The sequence below is a fragment of the Siphateles boraxobius genome, unplaced genomic scaffold, assembly GCF_051911475.1.
Source record: "Siphateles boraxobius isolate OS27281-9 unplaced genomic scaffold, OSU_SipBor_1 8, whole genome shotgun sequence".
NCBI classification, from domain to species: domain Eukaryota; kingdom Metazoa; phylum Chordata; class Actinopteri; order Cypriniformes; family Leuciscidae; genus Siphateles; species Siphateles boraxobius.
The window spans coordinates 31,954,451-31,973,575 of NW_027509208.1; the positions used below are offsets into that span (position 1 = coordinate 31,954,451).

Genomic DNA, 19,125 nt, shown 5'->3' on the forward strand with positions numbered 1-19,125 from the left:
CTGATTGGCTCTTTCGGCCACCGTTTGGTAGGAATTGACTGGCTCTTTTGCCCCATCTGTTCGGAGTTTTCAGATGGATGGATGTATTCGGATTTAGTTAGGAGGTGTTCGCATCTTGTTCCGACCTCGTTCGAAAGTATTCAAATGTTGTTAGGAAGTGTTAGGAAGTTATAAGCCGGCCGATCGCTGGAAGTAACGGCCACGAATACTCCTGCTGGTGAATCACATGCTACTTTCTTTTCTGGATGTGAGCAACAGAGGACACTGGGACCAACCATCAATGTGAAAGTAAGCTTCAGAGGATGAACTCGCCTAAAATACTGTGAAGGCAAAAAATAGTTCAACGACGTCTTCACCTACACGGAAACCTGCTCACTTCAGGCTAGAAAGGAGAAGTGGGTTGCCCAATTTCTGTATTAGGGAAAAAAAGCAGCTCATACAAAGCTCCTGGGTGTCACAAATTCCTGTCGCTGACAGACAAGAGCCACGTAGTCGGCAGGGTTCGAACCTGCGCGGGGAGACCCCAATGGATTTCGAGTCCATCGCCTTAACCTCTCGGCCACAACTACTCCTGCTGGTGAGTTACAGGCTATTTTCTTTTCTCGATGTGAGCAAAAAAGGACACCGGGGCCAACCATCCATGCGAATGTAAGCAGCAGAGGATGCACTCAGCTAAAATACTGTGAAGGCAAAAAATATTGCAACGACGTCTTCACCTACACGAAAACCTGCTCACTTCAGGCTTGAAAGAAGAAGTGGGTTGCCCAATTTCCGTGTTAGTGAAAAAAGCAGTTCATACAAAGCTCCTGGGTGTCATAAATTCCTGTCAATAACAGACAAAGAGCCACGTAGTCGGCATGGTTCGAACTTGCGTGGGGAGACCCCAATGGATTTCAAGTCCATCGCCTTAACCTCTCGGCAACGACTACTCCTGCAGGTTAGTCAGGTGCTATTTTTTTTTCTGAATGTGAGCAGCATAGGACACTGGGGCCAACCATCAATGTGAATGTGAGCAGCAGAGTTTGCACCCGGCTAAAATATTTTGTTGGCAAAAAGGAGTTCAGCGGCATCTTCACCTGCACGAAAAGAGTGTTGTGATCAGATTTCCCTCTTCTGGGTTCCTCCACCCCCACATAGAGTCCCCAGTTCTGCAATGGAAACTTACTACTTGATGCATTGGGGACTCTCCCTGCATCCTTTCCACTTCTTTCAGACTCCTCTTCATCAGGCGATCAAATGACATAAGGGATAGATTCCTCATCAACTAATGTACCATCGGGAATTCGCGATCAAGAGGACTCATCCAATCAGGCATCCCTGTCATCTAATTCGACCCCCTTTCTTGATTCCAATAAAATAACTACTCTTTCTTGTACTATGCAAATTAATAAACAACCGCTTCCAAAAAGAATGGAAATGCAAGACAAAAAGAAAAAGGCTGAAAAGCAAAACAGAACTTCCTTAATGTTATTTGCCTGTCCTTTTTTCTCTTCTCCCCACAATGGCCCCTCTATCTGTTTCTACTATCAACACTAGAGGCATTATGGATCCAGTGAAATGTACTTCTGTGTTTTCCTATTTATATAATGCAGATCATGATATTTGTTTGTTTCAAGAATGTAATATCCCCTTTAAATCAGATTATAAACACCTAGAAGTCAGATGGACATATGGTCCATCTGTGTGGTCTGGAGACAACAACAACAGATCTTCATCCCCTATCCTCTTCAAAGGGAATGATTTAAAAGTCCGTAAACACAAGAAGTTGTAAATGGGAGATTGATATATGCAGATGTAAAACTAGACAATATTTGTTTTTGTGTGATTAACTTATATTGCCCCACAGACTTACAAAGTTGAAAAGATGTCTTGAAAGCAATACCACCTCTACTAATTTGTGGGAAAGAAATAATTTTAGGAGGTGACTTCAATTGCCTTTTAAGCCAGAGGGATAGAAAGTCTTCCTCTACAGTTAATTTGGACTCAAGTTCCCAAGAATTAATCAAATTAGTTAAAGACTTTGGATTACTTGATTCCTTTAGAACCAAACACCTAGATAGCCCATGGGTACAGTTGGTCTAATGGCCGGAGTTGTTCCAGGATTGATTTTCTTTTTACTTTATCGCAGATAACAGTACTGAATTCTGGAGTAAACCCAACCTTTTTTTCGGACCATGCTAAATTGGATGCTGAATTTGGAGGGATAAGAACGAAAGGTATAGGGTATTGGAAACTGAATATCACCTTACTAGATAATCAGGAGGTGGTGCGTCGATATAGAGGAAAATTTAGTCAATGGAAAAGCCTGCAGCCATTATACACTCACCTAAAGGATTATTAGGAACACCATACTAATACTGTGTTTGACCCCCTTTCGCCTTCAGAACTGCCTTAATTCTACGTGGCATTGATTCAACAAGGTGCTGAAAGCATTCTTTAGAAATGTTGGCCCATATTGATAAGATAGCATCTTGCAGCTGATAGAGATTTGTTGGAATGCACATCCAGGGCACGAAGCTCCCGTTCCACCACATCCCAAAGATGCTCTATTGGGTTGAGATCTGGTGACTGTGGGGGCCATTTTAGTACAGTGAACTCATTGTCATGTTCAAGAAACCAATTTGAAATGATTCGAGCTTTGAGACATTGTGCATTATCCTGCTGGAAGTAGCCATCAGAGGATGGGTACATGGTGGCCATAAAGGGATGGACATGGTCAGAAACATTGCTCAGGTAGGCCGTGGCATTTAAACTATGCCCAATTGGCACTAAGGGGCCTAAAGTGTGCCAAGAAAACATCCCCCACACCACCACCAGCCTGCACAGTGGTAACAAGGCATGATGGATCCATGTTCTCATTCTGTTTACGCCAAGTTCTGACTCTACCATCTGAATGTCTCAACAGAAATCGAGACTCATCAGACCAGGCAACATTTTTCCAGTCTTCAACTGTCCAATTTTGGTGATCTCTTGCAAATTGTAGCCTCTTTTTCCTATTTGTAGTGGAGATGAGTGATACCCGGCGGGGTCTTCTGCTGTTGTAGCCGATCCGCCTCAAGGTTGTGCGTGTTGTGGCTTCACAAATGCTTTGCTGCATACCTCGGTTGTAACGAGTGGTTATTTCAGTCAAAGTTGCTCTTCTATCAGCTTGAATCAGTCGGCCCATTCTCCTCTGACCTCTAGCATCAACAAGGCATTTTCGCCCACAGGACTGCCGCATACTGGATGTTTTTCCCTTTTCACACCATTCTTTGTAAACCCTAGAAATGGTTGTGCGTGAAAATCCCAGTAACTGAGCAGGTTGTGAAATACTCAGACCGGCCCGTCTGGCACCAACAACCATGCCACGCTCAAAATTGCTTAAATCCCCTTTCTTTCCCATTCTGACATTCAGTTTGGAGTTCAGGAGATTGTCTTGACCAGGACCACACCCCTAAATGCATTGAAGCAACTACCATGTGATTGGTTGATTAGATAATTGCATTAATGCGTAATTGAAAAGGTGTTCCTAATAATCCTTTAGGTGAGTGTATAACTCTATGGGTGAATGGTGGGAAGATTGTAAAATTAGAACACTTTTTTTTTTATGAATGAGGGTAAAAAAATCAAGAGGAAAAAAGCAATGGCTTGTAAATCACATCAAAAGAAACTACAACAATTCTATACTATGGCTCATTCTGGGTTCGACGTTATGGATGATATTATGAGACTCAAAAAAAGAATCTTAGATATCCATGCGGATCAGAGTAAGAGTTAGATGATAAGAAGTAGACTACAACATATACAATTCATCCAATGAGAAATGTACTCGCTACTTCTTTAAAAAAGTGGTCCGGTCAAGATCGGTTATAAATAAATTAAAAATTCAAGATAATGAATCTATAACTGAAACAAAAGAACTAATTTCATATATTCATTCCTTTTATCAAGATCTCTTTTCTGAAAAGAAAATAGACGATATTTGTAACGATGGTTCAATATGAGGAATGAAAGAAGACAAGGGTCGGCGTAACGGGGAGAACAAACAAACACAAAAATAAAGAAAAGGTGCGCCGCATGCGCCTTCACCGTAGACACGTCTACAGCACAGTTCATAAATGCTCTTGCCTGTGACACAGCTCTCAGTACACTTTTATCAAACTCTTCCCGTTGTGTAAACTCAGTCCATTCATAAAACTCTTTCCGATGTGTATCCTCAGTCCATTTGTCAGCCAGCAGGTCGTGAGTGTTTGGTACGAGTCCCCCGTCCTTCTCTCTCCCGCTCTCTTGCACCAGCCAGTTTATATGCGGTCTCCCCACGCCAATTACTGCAATCAGACACAGGTGTTCGTCATTTTGCACTTGACCTACTTACTTACCGCTCTGCTCCTCCCTCACTCTCGTGCTGAAAACTCCGCAAAACCACGCCCCCCTCATCACATACCCCCACCGCCCGACTCAGGCCGAGGAGCCATCCAGCTCAAGGTGGTGCTGAATGAGGTTCGTTCGGCCGGGCAGGGGCGAGAACACATCAGCAAACTCTGTTTGTAAATTACGTATATTAGTGATTTGGGACGGCGAGAGGTGATCTCCACCAGGGGCCAGAGCGAGTGATTGAGACTTTGAATTCGCTTCTGGACCCAGATCCTCCTCCCCACTCACTATCGTTGCCAACATCACTGATTCCAACTCATTCAATTTTTTAAGGAGATTGAGGTGGTAAACTTGATGTGCCCCTCCCTTGTCCGTACGAATAACCTCATAGTTGAGATCCCAGACTCGCCGTGTGACCTCAAAGGGTCCTTGCCACTTTGCGAGTAATTTAGAACTGGACGTGGGGAGTAATACAAGTACTTTATCTCCCGGTGCAAATTCGCGTAGTCTAGCCCCCCTGTTGTACAGACTTTGTTTGTCCTGGGCCTGTAACAAATTCTCCATAGAAAGCCGCCCCAAAGTGTGGAGTTTTGTTCTCAGGTCCATGACATATTGAATTTCATTTTTGCTATCCAAAGGTCCGTCCTCCCAAGTCTCCCTAAGCACGTCCAGCACCCCGCGGGGCTGACGCCCATAAAGAAGCTCGAAGGGGGAAAACCCCGTGGAGGCTTGGGGGACCTCGCGTACAGCGAACAAGAGGGGTTCTAGCCACTTATCCCAATTTTTGGCGTCTTCCTGCACGAACTTCCGAATCATTGATTTCAACGTGCGATTAAAACGTTCCACCAGTCCGTCCGTTTGTGGGTGATAGACGCTGGTGCGAATCGATTTAATGCCCAATAATTCGTAAAATTCGCTAATAGTGCGTGACATAAACGCCGTGCCTTGGTCGGTGAGAATCTTCTTTGGGATTCCCACCCAGGAGATTAATTGAAACAGCGCGCTCGCTACGCTCTTGGCAGAAATATTGCGAAGCGGCACTGCTTCTGGGTACCGCGTTGCATAATCCACTAGGACTAATGCAAAGCGATGCCCTCGTGCGGATCGTTCTAATGGCCCGATGAGGTCCATACCAATTCTCTCGAAGGGGACCTCCATTAAAGGAAGGGGGCACAACGGTGCTTTTGGGTTGGCCGGTGGGTTTACCAACTGACATTCACGACAAGACGCGCACCACTTGCGCACATTCTCGTGAATACCCGGCCAAAAAAAATCGGGTCATTAGACGATTTAGTGTAGCTCGTTTTTTGCGTAAATTGTTAGATGGCTTTGGGCTTGGGGAATCAATACGCAGATGGATTAACCTGTTATATACAGCGTGTCAGAGTCGTATATTGGTTAATAGCCATCTGTCCCCCCCCTGTTATAGTTCGTTCAGGAGTGCACCAGGGTTGTGGCTTATCTTCGCTGCTTTTTGTGTTAGCTATAGAACCATTAGCTCAAGCTATTAGGCAAAATCCAGAATTGAAGGGGTTAGTAATTCCGGGGAGCTTGGGCAAAGAAGCAAAGTTATCGCTATATATGGATGATCTTACCCTTTTACTCACAAACAATCACTCAGTAGAAAAAGCACTACAGGTATGCAATCGTTTTATGCTAGCAACTGGTATGAAGATCAATAGAAGTAAAGTGAGACTATATTTAAATTGGACAGAATGTGGTTTCACAATTTTGGGTTAAAGAACCTAGATAAAGCCATCCAAATCCTAAGAATGGTATGGTGTAAGGATATGAAGAAAAGGAATTGGAATTCTAGATTACATCAAATAGAGTGGAAAATAAAAGAGTGGGAAGAAAGAGACCTTACTCTTAGAAGGTAAAGTGTTAATAATCAATGCAGAAATCATAGCTCACATATGTAGCAGCAACTTTCCCTGCTCCAAGACGGTTTTTAAAACTCTGCAAAGAAAATAGTTTTGTTTCTTATGGAGTTCCCATTAAGAGAAATTGAAGCGCGAAATAGTATGTAAAAATATTGAGAAAGGTGGATTAGCAGTCCCTGATATTGAAACCAAATTAGATGTTATGTTTTCTCTTCCAATAAAAAAAGCTTGTTTAAATAACGAAGAAACAAACCTTAGTAGTTTTTTTGCGAAGTTTTGGGTAGGCCAATAAATGAGAATATGGAATAAGAGAAAGCCACAAAATACTCCACCTGCAGAAACTAGACCAGCTATGTATGATAGATTACTAAAAAAATCGTCATGGTCCAGTATTCCAATCGATAATTTGAATAGATGGATAATAGAAGAAAAGTTATCCCCTTTCTTACTTAGAATGACCCCTGTGGGCAAACCTATAGAAGCAGAATGTGTCAAAGTTTGGAGAAATGTGAATGATGACTTTTTATTCAATTGTGTCATAAAGATATTGCTTGGCAAGTTGTACAAAATTGTTTACCCACTCGGGTTTTTTTGAAGAAAAGAAACTGTACCCGTACCACGCTGTGTCCTAGAAGGAACTGTGGTGAAGAAGAGGTTCTCTTACGAGAGGTTCTCTCGTATTGTGTAAGTTTAGCTTACGCTACGGGGAAAGATTAATCTTCTCGAGATACTGAAGCCAAAAAATTATCCTTAATTTTGTATTCCTTGTCAACGCAGTGCAGCAGCTAGCAGACCTAGAGCAGGCCATCTCGCGTGCTCATTGGCTGCCCTGCGGGCAACTGCTGCAGCCTACCAGTGAGCCCGGAGTGACGTCACGCCCAATGAAGGGCGCCCGCGCCTTCATAGCGTCACAGCCCGCCAGAATGGGCGTGGCTTAGCGTATAACACTAGGGGCTGTAGGCTGACTTCCCTGATTTTCGTCTCTTCAGCGAGCTCTTCGCATCGCTGGATCTGAGAGAAGCCACTGGCCCCGTCGAACAGCGGACAGCCAGCTTAGGACAGCACTGAGGAAGCCGGCCGTCTTCGCCACCTTCAGCCATCCGTGCGAGCTACGCTATCCGGCGACGTATCCTTTACCTTGCTAAAACCTATTCTAAAACCTATTCTAAAAGAGCAGCGAGTGTCTTTTTTAAGAAGCCTCGCACTTACGGGGCTGCGAGCTCTGTGAAGCGCTTCCGCTGTCGACCCTGCGGGCTCGACTCGAAGCCTTCAACACCCCCCGCCTCTCCTCACCGACGCGCAGCTGCCGCTCACGAGCCTCACTGCCGTCGCATCTGAGAATGAGGCCGAGGGACACGTGCGAGCATGCGGCTAGCTCTCTTTACGTTACAAGAGAGCTACCCCGCCCTCGTTTCCCCGTTCGCGTCATGCAGAGCCCTCTCGAGCTCTCTGCATGACCCGGACGGGCATCATCTGTGTTACATTTAGGTCCCGTGCCCACTACTCGTGCGCGCGCCCTCGTACAAACACTGTCCCAGTTCTGCTCGACCACCGAGCACGCGGCTAGCTCTCTTTACGTTACAAGAGAGCTACCCCGCCCTCGCGTCCCCATTCGCGCATCATGCAGAGCCCTCTCGAGCTCTCTGCATGACCCGGACGGGCTTGCGCGCCACCTTCGAAATGTCTCGCCCTGTCAGTCCCCTTAGATAAGGCTACTGCAGCAGTTTATTTGGCAGCCAACGAGCCGGTAATGCAACCCGCTCGCCTCCACACATCCGCCGTTCTCGCGGCGACCCAGAGAAATCTCAAGTGAGTATAATGTCAGATTAAGAATGTAAGTTACGTGCCCGCTCATGAGCGCTCACGCTTACTAACAGACACATCGCCTCCGAAAAGACGTGCGTGTCCCGCTGCGGCCGGACCGCCGTCAAAGTTTATTCCCTGTCAGTCCCCTTCAAACAGGCTACTGCAGTGGTTCAATTAGCAGCCAACGAGCCGGTTTGTTGACCCTCTCGCCTGCACACAAACGCCGTTTTCACGGCGACCCAAAAAAATCTCAAAAAGAGTATTTAATGTCTGGTCCGGCTCATGCCGTCGGTGTTGTAAGTGTAGTGAAAGTGCCCATGCCCCAGTGTTCACCCCTACACATAAGCACTCCGAACCTCGCAGAGCACACTCTCATAAAGCGCAGAAAAGCCGCTCGAGTGTTGAATGAAAGAAATGTGTCCACAAGTCTGTGCCCACTATCTGCCCGCTCTGTTACACGATCAAGAAAGCAGGTTATGAATGTAAGTCTCGTGCCCGCCAGAGTGCGTTCACGCTTGCTAACACAAACCTCCCCCCGGGCTCCGCCCGCACGTTTAAGTGTTATCACAAAACGCAAGGCATTAAGAAAACGCTCCCCATCCATTATGATCGGGGCGTCAAATACACTTGTAAGTCTAGTGCCCGCGCTCACGCTTACAGGAAGCTTTTCCGCCCGGAGCGCTGCTCGCGCGTCAAAGAGTGAAAAAAGAATGTTCCCCATCCCTTATGATTGGGACATCTCACATAAATCAGCCGGTCTCGGCTTTCAGCGAGCAGCAATTGCCCTTTCGGCTCCGGGTCAGTTTCACAAAAGAAAGCAGGTTATGGATGTAAATCTCGTGCCCGCCAGAGTGCGTTCACGTTTGCTAACACAAACCTCCCCCCGGGCTCCGCCCACGCGTTTTAAGTGTTATCACAAAACGCAGGGCATTAATAAAACGCTCCCCATTAATTATGATCGGGGCGTCAAATACACTTGTAAGTCTAGTGCCCGCGTACACGCGCTCACGCTTACAGGAAGCTTTTCCGCCCGGAGCGCTGCTCGCGCGTCAAAAGTGAAAAAAAAAAAATGAAAAAAAAAAAAAGAAAGAATGTTCCCCATCCCTTATGATTGGGACATCTCACATAAATCAGCCGGTCTCGGCTTTTAGCGAGCAGCCATTGCCCAGAACCGAGAGCGCGCGCGCCGCGCTTTCGGCTCCGGGTCAGTTTCACAAAAGAAAGCAGGTTATGAATGTAAGTCTCGTGCCTGCCAGAGTGGGTTCACGCTTGCTAACACTAACCTCCCCCGAGCTCCGCCCGCGCGTTTAAGTGTTATCACAAAACGCAAGGCATTAATAAAAACGTTCCCCATCCATTATGATCGGGGCATCAAATACACTTGTAAGTCTCGTGCCCGCGCACACGCGCTCACGCTTACATGAAGCTTTTCCGCCCGGAGTGCTGCTCGCGCGTAAAAAAAATAAAAAAAAAGACAAAAGAATGTTCCCCATCCCTTATGATTGGGACTTTGGGACTCACATAAATCAGCCGGTTTCGGCTTTTCAGCGAGCAGCCATTGCCCAGAACCGAGAGCGCGCGCACCGCGCTTTCGGCTCCGGTTCAGTTTCACAAGCCCGCAAATGGCGGCGGTCTGAACCCGGAGTCCATTCGCCCCCTAGCGGCTCACATAGCTGCGTGGGAAACTATCCCAGGGATTTCAGAATGGGTATTGAGCACAATAAAGAAGGGCTATACACTTCAATTCATTCGCCGTCCCCCGCGCTTTCAAGCCCGGACCGCGACGATAGTGAATGCGGAAGTAGCACACCTACTTCACGCAGAAATAGCAAAGCTGCTGTGCAAAGGGGCTATAGAAAAGGTACCGCCTTCTCTGAGCGAGTCAGGCTTTTACAGCCGATATTTTGTCGTACCCAAGAAGGACGGAGCCTTCAGACCTATCCTAGATCTGAGACATTTGAACTAAGTGCTTGCGAAAAGACCGTTCAAAATGCTTACGACCAGGAAAATCCTTGCGCACGTTCGCCCGAGGGACTGGTTTATTTCTCTAGATCTGAAGGATGCCTATTTTCAGATTCAGATAGTACCCCGTCACAGGCAATTTTTGAGATTCGCCTTCGACGGTCAGGTATATCATTACACCGTCCTGCCGTTCGGCCTGTCCCTGGTACCCCGTACATTTACAAAGTGCATGGACGCGGCGCTTGCCCCCCTGAGAAGTCAGGGGCTGCGAATAATGAACTATCTGGACGATTGGCTGATATTGGCACAGTCAGAGACAGAGCTGCTATCTCACAGAACAGTGCTTCTCAGTCATCTGGAAAGCTTGGGTCTCACGGTCAACTGGACCAAGAGCTCATTACTGCCCAGCCAGTCAATTTCCTTTTTAGGAATAGCACTGGACTCGGTGACCATGACGGCTCGTTTATCGTCACAGCGCGCGCGCCGTGTTCGCCACCTAGCCGCATATTTCCAGAAGGGCAGCTTTCTCCCTTTGAAAACGTTTCAAAGGATGTTGGGCTGTATGGCTTCAGCTGCAGCGGTGCTCCAGCTGGGCCTACTGCGCATGCGCCCGCTCCAACGCTGGTTGAATGCTCGCGTGTCCCGCCGAGCCTGGGTGTCTGGCGGCCAGAAAATCAGAGTGACTCAGGCCTGCATAGCAGCTCTGCAGCCCTGGTTAGTGGCCGACTGGTACCAGCAGGGAGTAATGATGGGAACCATCTCTTATCGTAAAGTCATCTCGACAGACCCGTCCAACTCGGGTTGGGGCGCGCTGTTCGAGGGCAGACCGGCCTTTGGCCAGTGGTCAGACCAGGAGAAGGGTTTTCACATAAACTTTCTGGAAATGATAGCGGTCGAGAACGCGCTGAAGTGCTTCCTCCCGTTCATACAGGACCAGCATGTTCTTGTCCGCTCGGACAACATGTCTGTGGTATCTTATGTAAACCGTCAGGGCGGTGTCAGATCCAGAAATCTCTGCAATCTGATGGAACGCCTCTTTATTTGGTCTCAGATGCACCTGCGCTCGCTGAGGGCGGCGCATGTGCCTGGCCATTTGAACGACGGCCCAGACAAACTGTCCAGGGACAATGTTCCCCCAGGGGAATGGTCCCTGCACCCCCAAACGGTCCAGAAACTGTGGCGCCTATTCGGCAGTGCGGGAGTCAACCTATTTGCATCAAAAGACAACGCTCAATGCCCGAGGGTCTTTTCGAAGGACGAGGACGCGCTGGCCCAGGTTTGGCCCAGCCTCCCGCTATATGCTTTCCCTCCGGTCTCTCTGTTGCCACAGGTGATCAAGAGAATCAGGGAAACGCGCCACGCGCAAACGGTGCTCCTCATAGCCCCGCGTTGGGAGAATCAGATTTGGTTCCCAGAACTAGCACGGCTGTCACATACAGCTCCGTGGCCGAATCAGGTGAGGGCAGATCTCCTCTCTCTCAGGCTCGCGGCACGATCTGGCATCCTCATCCAGAGCGCTGGTCTCTGCATGCATGGTTGATCAACGGGTACTCGTTGCCCTGCCAGAAGGAGTGATGAACACGATCACACAGTCTAGAGCCCCTTCCACGAGAAGGCTCTACGCGTCTAAATGGTCGGTGTTCTCTGGATGGTGCACCGACAGAGGTCTGGACCCGCGGACATGCGGGGTGGCGCATCTGCTCACCTTCCTACAAGAGCTGTTGGATAAGGGAAGGTCCCCATCCACGCTCAATGTATACGTGGCGGCCGTGGCAGCGTTCGCAGAATCGACGCACGGCTAGGGATGCAACGATTACAGATTTTGTAAGTACGATTATTGTCTGAGAAATAATCACGATTTAACGATTATCACGATTATTATGCATCAATTTATTTCACAACACTACTAATGTCACATGAACACTCAATACTAGATTTTAATGTGCTATTTATTGCTGCCACAACACAGTACAAAATTATAAAATGACAAACAATAATCAATCTCTTTCTTTGGAATTAAAGAGAAATGCTTTGTAAACATCCAGTATTTTCCTTTTAAAAATAACAAATTAAGTCAAAGGCTGCAGGGCTCTTTGATTGAAATAGATCAGAAAATTATTAAGCGTTTAGTGAGACTGGGTTGAAACTTGAAAACATGAAAACAATATCTTGTTGGTATTTTACTTAAAAACATAAATAATAATATAAAGGGATAATAAATCCCAATGAAAATAAGAATAAACAAAGTCTTTGGATCTATTGAATTAAATGTAAGCTAAGTATTAACCATGTATTTATTTTAAAAGAAAACAGATGTAAAAAATTAAAACCACTTTTCCAAAAGTAAAACACAGTCTTCTTTTCAATGAATGATATATGCATTCTTTACAACTACTTGCATACATCATTCTTTAATCCTTCAAGCAGACATATTTATTTATACGAATATAATTAATCCTTATTAAAGCTATTAACAAACAGTGAATGCTTTTCTCTTCTTCTTTTGTTGCTTGACACAGACCGCATTAGTTTTATTATTCACTATCACTTTAAGACGTCGGATCATGTCCAATGTCATGCGGATCCAATTGCACTGAAGCACATCCGATTCACTCAAAACTGTTTAAGACATAGCCGACATAGTTTACATAAATACTCTCCAAGACGGACATTTACATAATGTTGTGTGTATTTGTCTATTCAGACACGAAAGAGGGCTCAATTCAGTACTCGCGCGCTGTATAGGGGTCTATGTGCATGGCTGCACGCTTCGGGTCGGGTGTGTGCGCACAGAAACCGTACCGAATAGAGCTCTTTTTTGCATCGTCACTCTTATTCAGATCTATATGTCTGCTCTACTCATTCTCCCAGAGGTTTACATTTTTTTTTACGTTTTATGGGACTGCTGGGTAGATCAGCACGTTACAATACAAATGTGCGCATTTACCACAAACGCATGCCATCAGTTCTGACTGGATCGCTTCCCAAATCGTCACTATCTAACATTTTCATCTAGTTTTTACTCATTGACGAAAATGTCAATAGGTTTTCTTCATAGTTTTTGTCATTCAAAACAAGGTTTTATTAGTTTATTAGTTTTATTATTTATTTAGTTACAAAATGTCCGTTCCCTGCAGAACACTCGGTGTAGCATAGCCTTTACGATTAATTAACCGTGACGTTTTAAAGCGCGGTTAATTGTGAAATCCGGTAATCGCTGCATCCCTACGCACGGCCAGTCATTGGGAAGGCACGAGTTGGTCATCCGCTTCCTTAGAGGAGCTAGAAGGATGGATCCGCCGCGCCCCCCGTCGGTTCCCATGTGGGATCTTTCATTGGCCCTCGAGGCCCTGAAAGCATTTCCATTTGAACCACTAGACTCCGTGGGGTTGAAATATCTATCACTGAAAACCGTCTTTCTGCACTGTCGTCAGTAAAACGTGTAGGGGACCTGCATGTGCTGTCTGTCAGCGCGTCGTGTCTTGAGTTCGGACCGAATGACTCTAAAGTCATCCTCAGACCTAGACATGGCTATGTCCCTAAAGTGATGGGCACTCCATTCAGAGCGCAAGTTATTTCGTTGTCAGCTCTCCCAGCATCTGACAGCGAAGGTGATGTGAATCTCCTCTGCCCTGTCAGAGCGCTGAGGTTTTACATTACGCGCTCCGCCTCCTTCAGGCGTTGAGGAACAGCTTTTGGTTTCGTTTGGTGGGCGCACCAAGGGTCTCGCCTCCTCGAAACAGAGCCTGTCCAGATGGATAGTAGACGCTATAGCGGCCGCTTACGCGTCAAAAGGTCTGCAATGCCCTCTGGGCATCAGGGCTCATTCCACGAGAGGTGTGGCCTCTTCGTGGGCATGGTCCAGTGGAATTTCTATCCATGACATATGTGTAGCGGCGGGCTGGAGCTCCCCGTCTACCTTTGTCAGGTTTTATAACCTAGAAGTTCCTGCCTTGCAGGCTAAACTGTTGTCAGTCTGAAGGAGAGGTGTATTCTGCCCAGATCTCCTGCTCAGATCACTCTCACATGACTCAGCTCTCCTGGTTGAGCTGAACTAAGTAGGGTATGTGCCATGTGCCTATACAGACCGGCGCGCTGCTCTGTATTCCCTATGTGTGCTTATGTACAAGTGATGGCCCGCGTGGCTGGCCACCTTATTTTTTCCACTTATGGGGTTCCCCTGAAAGCTTGGGGTCTCATGTGGATGCTTGGCGCGTTAACAAAGTGTTCCCGTAGCGTAAGCTAAATTTACGCAATACGAGAGAACCTCTCGTAAGAGAACGATACTCGGTTACTAACATAACCTCGGTTCTCTCTAGAGAGGGAACGAGTATTGCGTAACCGGCCGTGCTCGCGCCACGAGCGACTTCGCTTCAGTCGACGAAAACCAGGGAAGTCAGCCTACAGCCCCTAGTGTTATACGCTAAGCCACGCCCATTCTGGCGGGCTGTGACATGTTGAAGATTTTATCATTTAGAAAACAAGTAATTTTGCTATATATTTGGACACAATTATTTCTTCTGTTTGTGACTTTGGATTTCCTCTGTGTATGTGAAAGACCTTGAATGGAATGTTGTTTGCTGCAGAAAATTCTATTCTGAGAAGTCACATGGTAAAAGACCTTTACCCAAAACTATCTATAGGGTGTGTTACCTTCTTTGGAAGAAGATGTATGTATATAACTCTGAACCAAAATATACTCGGGAGCACACTGGAAGGCTGGAGGGCCAGTGGGCCGGAGGGCCAGAGCGTTAGAGCGCCGTTCTATGGAACGGGACGGCGTTCGAAAATAAAGTCTAATTATTTCTGGCATCAAAGATCTCTGCGAAGTAATTTTCAGAAAGATTGAAAACCACAACAGACGCTATGAAGGCCCGGGCCCCCTTCATTGGGCGTGACGTCACGCCGGGCTCACTGGTAGGTTGCAGCAGTTGCCCGCAGGGCAGCCAATGAGCACGCGAGATGGCCTGCTCTAGGTCTGCTAGCTGCTGCACTGCGTTGACAAGGAATACAAAATTAAGGATAATTTTTTGGCTTCAGTATCTCGAGAAGATGAATCTTTCCCGTAGCGTAAGCTAAACTTACGCAATACTCGTTCCCTCTCTAGAGAGAACCGAGGTTACTTTAGTAACCGAGTATCGAAATTAGACATTGTCTGTGGGAATGTTCATATGCCCAAAAGGCATGGAATTTAATTCGACCATGGTTGTTAAATCTTTATAGAGTGCCAAGTGAGGGATATATTTGGTATGGACAGTTAAACGAGGCTCATCTTAATTAATGGATTCATTGGTGGGCAATAATAAACATTTTTAAGGAAGCGTTATGGAAATCTAGAAATGTTTGTGTTTTCAGACTTACGAGATCCCGGTTACATCAGTGGTAAAATTGAGTTTAAGAGGTATTAGGAACTATATTAAGAAATACACAAAAATTTAGGACAAAAAAGATGTGGAACATACCAAATATTGGACTGGGGATTCTGCTGGCACAACACAAAGTACTAAACGCTATACAGAGAAAGCAGACCACTCAGGCCTGCACACAACCACTTAGAAGTGACTGAACAACATACAGAGTCCAGTCAAGTCACCTTTGTATATATAGCACTTTTTACAATACAGATTGTATCAAAGCAGCTTCACAGTGATAACATGAAAACAATACAACAAAGGGTAACACTTTAGAATAATGGTCCGTAGTTAACAAGTAGCTATGCAGGAAGTAATAGGTAGTACTGCATTAACACCGAACTTTTACTATTAACTAATATAGAAGCAATATTAACTAAGCAGTAAGTAATATCTAATTTAGTACAAAGGTAGTTACTTGGTAGGTATTTGATTATTACTAAAGAAATATATCCTCATTGAGAACTACTTGTGAACTAAGAAAGAATAACCAATTAATTACTAATCAAAAAAGTAACATGTCTAAAAAGTGAACAATTGTGTGTTTTTTTTACTCTTAACATGGTCATAACCTTTCAGAAGCTTGTGCCTCAAATGGGTTCTTTGTGGAAACCAGTTTATGAATATTATATCCCCCCAAATACATTAGCTACAGGTTGAGATTGTGACTACTACTCTTACCAAAGGATGGATGTATGTTCTCTGTTTAATTCAAACGTAAACATAGAATAATACTAATAATGATAATTTGTTTAAAAAAAGGAAGTGATGCTGACATGATTGGATTAGTTCACTATTATGAGCTCTTTTGAGTGTCAGTTCAATATGTCTCAGACTCCAACGACCTACCTTTATGTTACAATAGCCGCCTGAGGAGGACTTCTCTTTAGGATATAAACATTGATGTTCTCTTGTCAAAAACAATTTGCATCCTTAATGAAGAAATTGGCTGCATTAATGTTTGTTTGAATATTACTAGTGCCTCACAGAAATGTATGCCTGTACAGTATGTGTCAAATATACAATTAAATAACTTTTCCTTGTGAAAAACATGCTAACTCCTCACTAATTACTCAAGCGTTACCATGTCATCCCGCAGGAACTACTAGTGATGTGGCCCATTATTTTAAAGTGTAAAACATGCAAACTCCTCAGCGTTACCCATTATTTTAAAGTGTAAAACATGTTAACTCCTCACTAATTACTCAAGCGTTACCTTGTCATCCCACAGGAACTATTAGTGATGTGACCCATTATTTTAAAGTGTAAAACATGTTAAAGGTGCATTGCGCAACAATTCATGTTAAAAATACACGTTTTCTAACCCATACATGCATAAACAATTGCCTGATGGGCTGAATGAGCCCTTCTCTGATCACTGCAATTGACCCTTCGCTAAGCCCCGCCCTCCTTAGTTACTGTTGCTACGCCTGTCAAGCTTTGGCGTCTAGCACGTCTATTACAGTGTGTGTGCACCGTGTGTCAGACATTCCCAATGAGATAATTAGTAATTTGAAATATCTGAGAGAGCAAGACAAAAGGGACTGCAGTGTGCATTCGAGGGATATATCCACGACATAATATGCAACCGATTAGAGAATAATTTAATAAAAATTGTAGCTAAAGCCTATAGTCGCATCAGCCGCGCCTCATACGCTGACCATTCACGTGGGAAACACACACTGAGGAACAGCTATGTTTGTGCACAGCAGGGTAAGTGAAATGTGAAACTAATCTAATAATTATAAATCAAACAGTTGATCCATAAATCTTGTGGAATAACACTAACACCGGGAGAGCCGCGATCGGATTGGGATAGTGACTCAGTCAGGGGAAACGTTAGTACGCCGTCGATAAACAAAATGCTGAAATATATTTTAAAGTATGTCAGTGATCTGACTTTAATCCCTCTTGTCTTTAAACGTTTTATTTTACGTTAAAACATGTGCATTATGAACAAAGAACCGTAATTATTTCCAACTTCCAAGCAATAGGTGTTTTTGTTAATCCTGTCGACACTTAGTTGTGAATGTGGTCTCCACACTGCTGATCCACGCACATCCTTTCTCACCTCGGCTTTTAGATTTTCGGGAAGGAAAAAAATACACACCCCCGTCCAAACTTTTAGGATAGCGGGTAACGTTATCAGATTAGCACAATCCATACGCACAACGCTTCGGCATGTTTCCCTCACTCGAAAGCTTGCCAGACCTCCCGCGCCTAGTTACGGTTGCTAAGACACGATTGGCCAGTGGCGGTTTTCGGGCGTGGTTTTTTGTGGCTTAGCGAAGGGTCAATTGCCTCTATAATCCTGTACAGTAAAATAAATAAGAGGGATTCGGGTTCGAATTTGAGACTGGGCGTGACGTCATGCACGTTCACGCTCACCAGGCTATGTCTCGCAGGTTTGTGTATTCGCCGGCGCCGCCATTCTCCGCATCAGCGAAGACAACTCGTGCGTCAAAGGTAGAAGATGGATTCAAAGAGACCGGCTTGTAGTCCATTCCAAACCCCAACGCAAACTCCACGTAAAGTAAAGAAAAGAAAAATTTTGTCTAGTGCCACCAAAAGGTCCAAATTGGAGTCAGACAGGCGTCGGAGTAAGACGAGAGTCAACCTCGGGAAGGCATTCAACAAATGGAGAGATCTCCGGTCTGCTCTTAGTCTCAAACGGGATCCTCAGTTGGCTTTTTTCTTGATAAAACGGTAAGATATAGCCCAGTCTCTAATGTTTGATACGGCCAATCTATGTATGACAACAAATGACGATGCGTAAAATGTGTAATGCTTTAGCGTAAGCTAGATACATGTACAATCAGAATTGGTTTTACTACCATTGTTAGTGAACAGTTTCATAAACTAGGAATTGTGTTCGGAAGAATAGTACAACATAAAACATATCCAATAAAAGATGCTAACTATGTTTTTGTGTATGGCCTACCGGTAACGTTAGCCTTGTGTCCATTGCTAACATGCTAGCAGCTAAGGTGTTCATGTCATTGACCAACAAGGAAGAACGCCGTTGCATTGGCTATATTGTATTTTTCGGTAAAAATAGTAAATTGTTCCCGTGAATGTGGTACATTTTGTATGTAGTATATATGAGGTATGTGGGAGCTCGTATTCTATCAAAACGAGGAAACCGTAAAATATTTTGGTATTGTGATAAAATACATGTTTTATTCTGAACATTACAGGAAGGGAAATACAATGGTAAAGGGGTAAATATTTTTACTTTACTCATATTGTTTAGCAGACTAACTATTTACTAAATAAAGTATTGACACATTTCACATTAATGTTTGTCAGTGTGTATTGTCCCTGTCAAAATATCTACTAAATAAATCAGCGTGATTAGTGATTAGCAAAACAGTTCAAGATTCTTGAGTGTGATATAACATGCTGAAAAAATTACCAATAATTAGACAGAAATTTTGAGTAAATTATAACAGAAAAAGGATGTATTGTTATTGGAATATCCTACTTAGCAGATCAATAACAGGCTGAACCCCGCAAGTCTTCGGTGGATTAGCCTGTTTGGCTTTTATGAAAACGTCATGGTGACATTTGATTGTTTATTACCTTGAGACATTTGAGTGAACGTTGTTGACCAACCGTGTATGGTATGATTATTATTTTGAGCTTTTGCGAAGTAATCAATTATATTGTTCATGAATGTGTTTTCATAACAATACAATCATAGGTGGATA

General features: G+C 44.8%; 1 protein-coding gene and 2 non-coding genes across 3 annotated transcripts in view; all 3 read right to left on the bottom strand.

Moving 5' to 3' along the window:
• The window catches only part of lats1 (large tumor suppressor kinase 1), a 310,530-nt gene extending 301,472 nt beyond the window's left edge, over positions 1-9,058 (bottom strand). The window contains exon 1 of the mRNA XM_077219631.1: positions 9,044-9,058. The gene's annotated coding sequence lies outside the window, so the exon portion shown is untranslated. The remainder of the gene's footprint in view (positions 1-9,043) is intronic.
• trnas-cga (transfer RNA serine (anticodon CGA)) lies at positions 488-569 on the bottom strand. Its single transcript has one exon. It is a non-coding gene; the product is annotated as a tRNA-Ser (tRNA).
• On the bottom strand, positions 848-929 carry trnas-uga (transfer RNA serine (anticodon UGA)). The gene has a single exon. It is a non-coding gene; the product is annotated as a tRNA-Ser (tRNA).
• Positions 9,059-19,125: the final 10,067 nt, after the last annotated feature.